The sequence below is a fragment of the Lepisma saccharinum genome, unplaced genomic scaffold (genome assembly GCF_977018435.1).
Source record: "Lepisma saccharinum unplaced genomic scaffold, izLepSacc3.1 HAP1_SCAFFOLD_182, whole genome shotgun sequence".
NCBI lineage: Eukaryota > Metazoa > Arthropoda > Insecta > Zygentoma > Lepismatidae > Lepisma > Lepisma saccharinum.
Genome location: NW_028142979.1, coordinates 579,928 through 589,634, shown reverse-complemented (window position 1 = coordinate 589,634; position 9,707 = coordinate 579,928). Strand labels below are relative to the sequence as shown.

Sequence of the window (9,707 nt, the reverse complement as noted above, 5' to 3'; positions counted from 1 at the left end):
TACTTTGATTATATTCCCACTTTTTCTCAAGTGTCTGTAGTTGATCTGTTACGTTTGAATCCACATTGATAATCACCTATAATTTCATTAGCATATGGGGTTAGTCTTGTTAAAAAAATGTTAGATAATATTTTATATGTTGCTGAGAGTAGATAAATTCCACGGTAATTATTACAGTTCATTTTATCACCTTTTTTAAACACAGGAACAATTATGGATTCTTTCCACTGTTGAGGGATTTCTTCTTTATTCCATATTAAACAAATTAATTCACGAATTTGACATATTAACGAATTTCCATATTTAATTAACTCAGCTGGTATTAAATCAATGCCAAGTGCTTTGTTATTCTTTACCTTTTTAATAGCATCTTTAACTTCAGTCAAGTTAGGTTCTGGAACTAAAGGTTCTGCTGTGTGTACTTCATTTACTTCTGATTTATCTCCTACATGAACATTTAAGAGGTCATTAAAGAAGTGCTTCCATCTATTTAAAATATCGCTTGGATTGGCCAAAAAATCACCATCTTTATCTTTTTATGAAGTTTACTTTAGGTTGCCACCCCTTTCTAAATTCATTTACACCTTTATATAAATCTCTGATATTTTTGTATTTGTGGTTAGTTTTAATTTCGTTAATTTTACTTTTCAAGTAATCTCTTTTTTTACTTCTAAACGTGCAGTTAACTTCTCGCTTTATTCTATTATAATTGCTTAGATTTGTATCATCAGTTATATTTATGGCCGGTTGCACCATCTCTACTTAAACCGCTAGTTAACAAAGTGGTGGATAACGACAGGCGGGAGATTTAGGTGGCGGTGGGTTGCACCAAGCATTTTTATCCTCGGCCTTGTAAGGTGGAACTTTCTCCTGCTTGCCTCACGATCTGGCAACAGAAACCGGAGAAAGTCGTAGTAGGTAGCAGTTTCGATTGTGTTTTGTCTCCGTCTGCGAGGAAAAAAGGAATCTTACGATTGGTGTACAGGCTTTATAAGATTACTATTTCATATTGACCATGACTGAAAAGAAAAGGAGGTCCACAAATTATACAACACAGGAAACTGAGTTATTGGTCAGTTTGGTCCAAGAGAGGAAGTCTATACTGGAAAATAAAAAAACGGACGCCGTATCGTGGAGAGACAAAGAAGATGAGTGGAAAGTAATAGCAGATGAGTTTAATAGCAGGAGCGGGAATTATCCTCGAGAAGCCAAACTTCTCAGAAAGAAATATGAAGAAAGACGTGCGAAAGATAATGGCAGAACAACGGGCGGAAGTGATGAAGACCGGAGGTGGGAAAGGAAAGGAGATAAAGTTATCTCCGGCATTACAGCGAGTGTATCAACTCGTTGCATTGTCAGTCGATGGAATGCCAAGTATTTTCGACAGTGACAGCAGCACACCCAGTTCAGGTAGGTACTATTTACATTCGTCTAACATAGAAATTAATCACTGGCCCAAGTTCCTCTTGTTTAATTGCGATTTCATAATGCTACGAATGCAATTTTTACATGGTTCGATTTCGATGTACGTCTTATGACACATACTGCGGAGTTTTAGCGATTACTTATGGTTTTGTTCAAAATATGCTTTTGTGGTTAAGTTAGGCAGGTTAGTTTTGGTTCCCTTAGCATTAAAATAAAGGGTAACGGTTCCGATTGTTTCATGATTTCTCCAGCACAAAGAATAATTATCGTAGAATTTTGGAAATCATTGTCACGAAATTTGAACCTTTCTTAAAGTAATGAGTACTGTTTGTACTCGAAAAAAGTTATTTATGTTGAAAAAAAACAACTTGAAAATTACCTTACGCACTTCTCATGGACAAGATATTGTCTGTCAACAAGCGACAGTAAATATCGTAGAAGCATGGGAATGAATGTAGAAGCAAATCTGAACCTTAGTAGAATTCATTTAGGGACTTTATTTTAATGCTAATGGAACCAAACGTAATCTGCCTAAACTAAACCAGGAAAGCATATATTGAACAAAACCTTACGCAATTGCTAAAACTTCGCAGTATGTGTTAACAGACGTACATCAAAATCTAACCATGTAAAAATTACATTCATAGCATGATGAAATTGCAATAAAACAAAAGGAACTTGGGCCAAATAAGGTCCTTAATGCATTCTACTAAGGTTTCGATTTACTTCCATATTCATTCCCACGCTTCTACAATATTTACTGTCACTTGTTGCTGAGAATATCTTGTCCATGAGAAGTGCGTAAGGTTATTTTGAATTTTTTTTTTCAACATAAACAACTTTTTTTCGGGTCCAAACAGTGCTTATTACTTTAAGGAAGGTTCAAATTTCGTGTTACAATGATTTCCAAAATTATACGATAATTAGTATTTTGTACTAGAAGAAATCATAAAACAAACAGAACCGGTACGGTTTTCGGAATGGAAACCGTTGATTTTCGCAAACATTTTGGTACTTGTTTACTATCCTTCGGACAGATTTCGTACATAGCCCCACGAACCATTTCCGGTAAGGTTAGGTTAGGTAGGGCCACGCATAGGTTACAATAGTTAAAAATTGGTTTCCAAAAAATATTCGTAGCCCCACACACCATTCTCGCATAGCCCCACGAACCATTGACGCATAGCCCCACAGGTGTCCGAAGGATAGTAAACATTTACCAACTTTTTTGTTTCACAAGCAAATATATATATATTCCTGATACTACCACGACACCAAATTTTAACTATGTTTGCCTATCCGAAACTAACCTAACCACACGCCAATGGTTCGCAATTATTTTGCAATTTCTAGATCCTGATACTACCACGACACAAAATTTTAACAATGTTTGCGTAACCTAACTGAAACTAACCTAACCACACGTCAATGGTTCGTGGGGCTTATTGTGGCATGTAAAAATGGATCTGACAAAGTTCCTCAAATGCAACAAGGAAGTGCATCATTACAACACGAGGAATAACTCCAATCTTGCAGTTTCAATACATAACACTATTTGAAAAAGGTCCAAAATCCACATACAACAAGTTACCAGATCACATAGAAACTATTGAACCAATAGCCAAATTCAAAAAGAAATTAAGAAATCATCTGTTGTACCATTGCTTTTAATCAGTGAGTGAATTTCTGAACGACTACGCCATCAAATCACTTATGGGTTGATGGATTGGAGGTTCATGGATCCATACAAGAGTGCTGGATCCAATCTCACATGTTGTACCTGTTATATCATATTACATGAGAGACATTATCTCTCAATATTTAATATTTTAATCCATTACTGAATAGTATACTTATATTGTAACTTTAACATGTCTTACTGGAGACAGTATAACTAATAAGAGTACACACCTCCAAGCTTAAAACTGTAATAGGCTCAGGTATAATTTCAATGTATATTAAATTATTATATTTCACTGTATTAGTATATTGTAATGTTTGACTGACATGTCCAATATCACAGCATGAAAATGCAAATGTGATTCATGGATGAAATAAATCTAATCATATAGAAATTTCATGATGGGTGAGCATTTGTATTTCTCACATCCTCATAAGTGATGGTATGCATGTCTAAAAATTAAACTATTTATATTACAATTGAATAATGTATCACTCTAAAACTAGGATATTAAAGTTAATTGTGGAAGTGAAAATAGCATGTACATTCTCTCTTTCTTTATTCTAGGCCAAATAATCATTAATGCAAACATAGAGAATGATAGTAGAGATGAAAGCTACATTGTATGTGAAGTAAGTACTTTTTGTATCCTTTTGTAATTGTATTAGCTGTGCGATATCACTATTCTAGAGATATTAACCTATCTGTTTACACGGCAACAATCATTGTGCGGGACAGTTTACTCACTGTACCGCTTTGAGAATTATATTGAATGTCTTTTCAATCTACAGATTTCGATGTTTTGCTTAATATAAAATTGATTCCAGCATTAGGAAAAATCAAATAACAGAGATATTTGATCCTAAAGCATATCCCGCATACCTAAAAACCTGCAATTTCGGAGTATGTTCTCTGCTTTTTGTTAGTAAAAACTGTTTGTATGAACACTAAAATAGCGAAAGAACGTGTCGTAAATAACTGTCTATACCAAACCTAGCAATCCTAACCTAATCACGTAAAATTACAGTTGCTGGTGTGGAATGTCATTTCAGGTTCTGTATTACTTGTGTCAAGCCTTCGGGCTGTTCTGCTTCACAGTAAAGTAACATGTTAAGGCAACAGATGTACTCCACTTCAAATATCAAATTTCCATGAGCTAAAATCACTGAAAATGTTCACGAACAACTAAATCTTAAAGAAACATGCAAGATATTTCACTTTCTCTAGGATTTACAGAGGGTCAAGGGTACCCATTGTGCTAACAAGTAATCCCCAATATTTACCACCTATCATGTGTAGTTTCATAAACAAGAATAGATGTAGAAACTGTACAAATTCAAGTAGTGATCACATTGTTTACAAAACAGTATTAAGTACAAATGTAGCACAGGTTTTGTTTTGCATGATTTTCATTGCTTCCCATGGTACCCTTGCCCCTCTGTACCCACAAAAAAGTGAACAATTTTGTATGACTTTTGTAAACTTTTTCTGTTTTCCCCACACAGAGATGTGTAAGGTGAAGTAAAGTAACTCTTGGTTCCTTAGCTACTGTGGCACAATAACAGAAGTCAATAAATATTTGGTATTTTACATTAAAAAACTTTATAAAATAAAGTAAATCAAACACGCACTGAAATTTACAAAACCAAAATAAAAGTGAATCTATTGTTAAGTGTTGGATGCAGAAATATATAAAGTAATGTAAAATGTATAGTGTTCGCCTGTGCCTTGCAACACACCGTGAAGGCATATAAGGAATAAAGTAAATGCAATATTTTTAGTTATTTTTATTTTTCCTGTGACATATCGTTAAACTTTTTCAAGCTTACACCTGAATAAAAATACAACCTTACATGGCTAGTCACTCTACATTACCCATGTAAGTTTGTGTGGGTGTATTTTGGCATGAACTTCAAAATGTTCTGGTAAACCAGTACAAAACATTGCAGGAAAGATAAAAACCATTAAAAATAATTGCATTATATTATTTAACATTCACAAAAAGTGGTGGTGCAAATCCTTAAGAACATAGGAGTGCTAGATTTATTGGTGCTTAAAATGGGTAGGAGTGGTAAATTTGGTAACAATACCATAACTTTTTTTTTCTATTTAAGTGTACATACAATGTGCTTTTGTGACTGAAATTGGCAAAAGTACTCCAAAATAGGATTTTTATTTATTTCGGTCATACTTTGTGATAAAATATCTTATTTGTGCCCGGAAACACATTTTATATTATGTAAACCATCAAACTCTTTCAATTAAATAGGAATTTGATATAATTGAGGAACTACAGTCAGTCAACTGCTACCGTGTAACAAACCAATTTAGAAAGGTGTCCGATATGAATATGCATGTAAGCATAATTTAGTTCTAGTTCTGACGGTACATTGTGTTTATCAATCTTTGTCTCTTGGTTACAGACTGAAATAAATGACATTACTTCAGTAGATGTATGCCAACCTGATTGATCTTCTTGGACACCAACAAATTTAAAATTGCCTGTGAGCAAAGAGCTCATGGTAACCACACAGGTTTCACCTCAGTCTTCTAACTCTGGCAGTGCTGGAGAGAGTTCTTCAGGTAGGTACCAACACTGATGTATTTGCACTTTTACATCATTTTTAAATACCATTTAAGCTGTACCAATATTTTGTGTGTTACAGACACATTATCCATGTTGATTTTATGAACACTGGTGTGCTATACAGGGGTTTTCCGGGCTGATAATACAAACTTTCAGGGATGATGGAGAAGGGCACATGTATCAATTTGAGATTAGGAACCCTAATCCGGAAACGACTTAGTCGAAAGTTATAAGTGAAAATTGGTGTATGAAAATGTAAAGATTTTATTACCTGCACAAGTTTTACAAGCTGCTACATTCACAACAGTTGATCAAAGTGGCATCCCGCAGCTTCGCTTTGAACTCTGAACAACTATTGTGAATGTAGCAGCTTGTGAAACTTCTATTAAAAGTATTACATCTTCATACACCGATTTTCGCTTATAACTTTCGACTAAGTCGTTTCAGAACCAGGGTTCCTTATCTCAAATTGATACATGTACCCTTTTCCACCATGCCTGAAAATTTGTATCATCAGCCCAGAAACACCCTGCATAAATTGAAATTAATGTAGTTATTCACAGTAGACCTCCACTTTAGTGTGGGGAAACAGATCTTTTCCATGCAGTATTCACACCATGTGTAGGTCTTCTATTGATCTCATAGATATGTAATGATAACACTATGAAATAGAGAAAACGTCAAATGTTGAGTTTCCTCTTGTTTTCATGTTGAAAACAGAACTGTTTCACTCTTATGTGACGTTCGTAGCTATGCAAGTGTTAAATCATAGAAAAATGAGTCTGCAGTGATAGTTCTTGGATCATAGCTTTCCAATAACAGGAGCTTGGAAAACTCCAAACCTCAATCAAAATGTCAGATTGAGAAATTACAAAATTAATGGTATTTATTAAGAACAACTAATTCACTCTAACAATTCGGTATTGGCAGGGACATTGCAAAATTTGTCCTGGAAAATGTGGAAAATTCAGGGAATTTAATTTCTGCTTGTCTGTAGACTCCTTGTGTGCATACATATTGCATCACGAAATGTCTGAAATCAAATCCATATTCATGAAACTACATCACCTTTTGATGTAAGCAGCTGAAACTGTAGTTTCTTATTACCAATGAACGAGAAAAATTAAGTTCTTAAATCAATGAAGTTATGAATGACTATACCCCGCGACAGGTTAAGTTTGCAGCAGGTTTTATGTATCAATCCACTCTAGAGCAGCACTCAGCATCCCCATGGCAGTCTCACCTTAACCGCTGAGCTGTTCATATCACAGACAGTGAGAAAATCCGCAGTATTGCAGCGGAACTATTTCCTGCGCGCACGTTTGGGTCTATATATGCGAAAAGTTGCTGCAAGGTTAACCTGTCGCGGGGCTTAGTATTATATTCAATGTCAATTAAGTAAATATTTATTTTCAGAGGTGGTATGGAAATTCAGTTTGTTCACAAGTGAACCAAATCACAATACTGGACTTTAAGGCAAATTGAACCCCAGGACATCTGTAGCTGGAAGGACACTATCCTGAGGTGCAGCAGCCATGTTATCAACCAAATAATGGTACTGAACTGGAGCATCCGTATGTAGTACATATAAGCAGAGCTTGAAACAAGTGCATAAGTTAGCAGTGTCTCTTATTTGGCAATTACATTAATTACTTGCAAGGTTTGGACTCCCCCCATTTGGGGGGGGGGGTCATTTTCTGTTTGAAATGGACAAATATGTGAAACCTTGACTTTACACTTTGCTATATTGAGACCATGAAGAATTAATGTATAATGTAAAATCGGGGTTCCACCGCATGTTGCTAACAGTACTGGGCAATATAGATATATCAGTGAACTTACCAACACACAAACGAGGACCTGTAACTTACCATTTTGTCATTTTTGTACTTGAAAAGTGGAATTAACATATCTAAACCTGCATTTGCCAGGTATCACCTGGTTACATTCATTAATTAACAATATGAATGGGAACACATGAATTTGAATAATGTTGGTTATCGCTAATTCATTACTTCTTATAAATAGTTATCACTGGAATACACTTGAAATAATGCAGGCATTTATGTATGTGGTTATTGATTTATATCAAAAAATGAAAATACAAGGAAAGTATGTCATTTGGTTACTACATATAGGGTTTTAAACAACAAAAAACTTGCACTCACTGCACAGATTATCTAGGAGAAATTTGTTGGCCTTGATGTTCTCAAGTCAAGGCTTAATAATGTTCTACAGTGACACCCTGTAGATTTTATTCCAACATGTAATTTTATATACAGCCCTTCTTTTTGTCCAGAATTATTTATTCTTCTTCTTTTGTAGGAAACCGACCAAAATGTACTGGCATCAGCTCCAGGAAATTGCGGGCAGTTGAGACACCGAGTGCAGAAGCAAACAGGATGTACATAGATCTTATAAAAGTAAAACTGGCTAATGCGGAGGGGAAGAGCAATCACGAAAAGAATGAACATGCCAAAAGGATGGAACTGCTACAACTGCAAATCGAAGAGAAGATTGTGGACATTGAGCTGAAGAAACAGGAGCTTCAGGGTTGATACTAACCATGTAACCTAAAATATATATATATAATTTTCAATAGATAATAAAGGGCATTGAATTTTAAACTTTTTTTCTTTTTGAGGATTGTTACAAAGGAATGACCAGGTTCGAATATGATGTTAAACCCTCAAGCACAGAACATGTGAAAACCACAAGATTCCTTCAATAAAATGCATTACTTGCTGAGCAAGTTGCACGTGTTACAAGAAAAATTACATGTTTTGTAGAGACCTTCAAATTCTTCTTCTGACTTTACCATTGTAAACTGGTTTGTTTACAAGTTCAGCTAGCAAGTAACTTTTTAAAGATTGTATTCAGTATCATTAGTAGAATATGTGATTAATGCCTAAACATGTGCCTTAGGGCTCGTTGCACCATTATTTTTTGTTAAGTGGAACTTTCTCCCATGCACTGTACAACCTGACAGCAGAGAATGGAGCATTATTACATATCGATATACAATGTGGCAAATAATTGAGAAAGGTAATGAAAGTGGACTCCCATCATGTCAAAGAAATCCGTTCTATTGCACTTGATAGCCTGTAAACTTTCAGTGTTTGGAATGAAATGTATGTTACAAGCATTTAAAATTATTTTCCACCTATTACCATTAGCAATCTAGAAAATAATATTAAAACAGAGTTTATCATCCTGAAATCCGAATTCAATTTCTTACAATCTGATTTGTTATTTGCCATTTGCTTTAAGTTTTATTCAATAGTAGCATAAATGAAACCATGTCGACAGATAAACAAAAAAAAAAAAAAAAAAAAATCCATGCCTTACTTTTCAGCAAGGTATGCTGTCACATTGTGTTGCTAAATAAAACAATGCTCTGTTGATTGCGTTGAGTGAAATTTCAAATATGAAGAATTTTAAGGCCAAATCAACCCTACTACATGAAGTAGGAGTTGCAGGTGGGTGGTTAGTGTTAATGGATTCATGATCTGAAAGGTATGTGCTTAAGGCCCCACAAGGAAGTTTTTTTTTTTCACTTGCCAATTGAACTCCGCGTACATTCAAACCAAAAACCATGACAAACATTTTTTTTTCATTTTAAGTAACTACAGTATAAAGATCCTTGAATATACAGTGACTTTACGTTTTCCAGCGGACCAAGCTGGAAAAACTTGAAATGCAGAAAAATGTAAAATCAAGGAAAATTTTATAACATTGTACTATGTTTTTGGGACCATTAAGGTTGAATGTATAATTCGGAAAAGTAAAGTCTATATATAATGCATGAGTTACATATTGTCTTTTTTCAATCAATGATCATATTACATCAAGTTGTCAATATCTTATATTTCTTATTATAATGAATTTCTATGTGTTAGGATATCATTAAAGCTCTACTGTGCAGAAACAAGGTACTCTTCAAGTGTCACTTGGAAATAAACTCGCAGAATTAAATGCAACATTTCAAACCAAAGTGACACAAGCTTCTCATGT

General features: G+C 34.6%; 1 long non-coding RNA gene across 1 annotated transcript; it reads left to right on the top strand.

Moving 5' to 3' along the window:
• The first annotated feature begins 1,244 nt into the window (after window positions 1-1,244).
• On the top strand, window positions 1,245-7,237 carry LOC145982460 (uncharacterized). Its single transcript, XR_014441057.1, has 4 exons — window positions 1,245-1,410; window positions 3,674-3,738; window positions 5,530-5,689; window positions 7,110-7,237. It is a non-coding gene; the product is annotated as an uncharacterized LOC145982460 (long non-coding RNA).
• The last annotated feature ends 2,470 nt before the right edge of the window (window positions 7,238-9,707 follow it).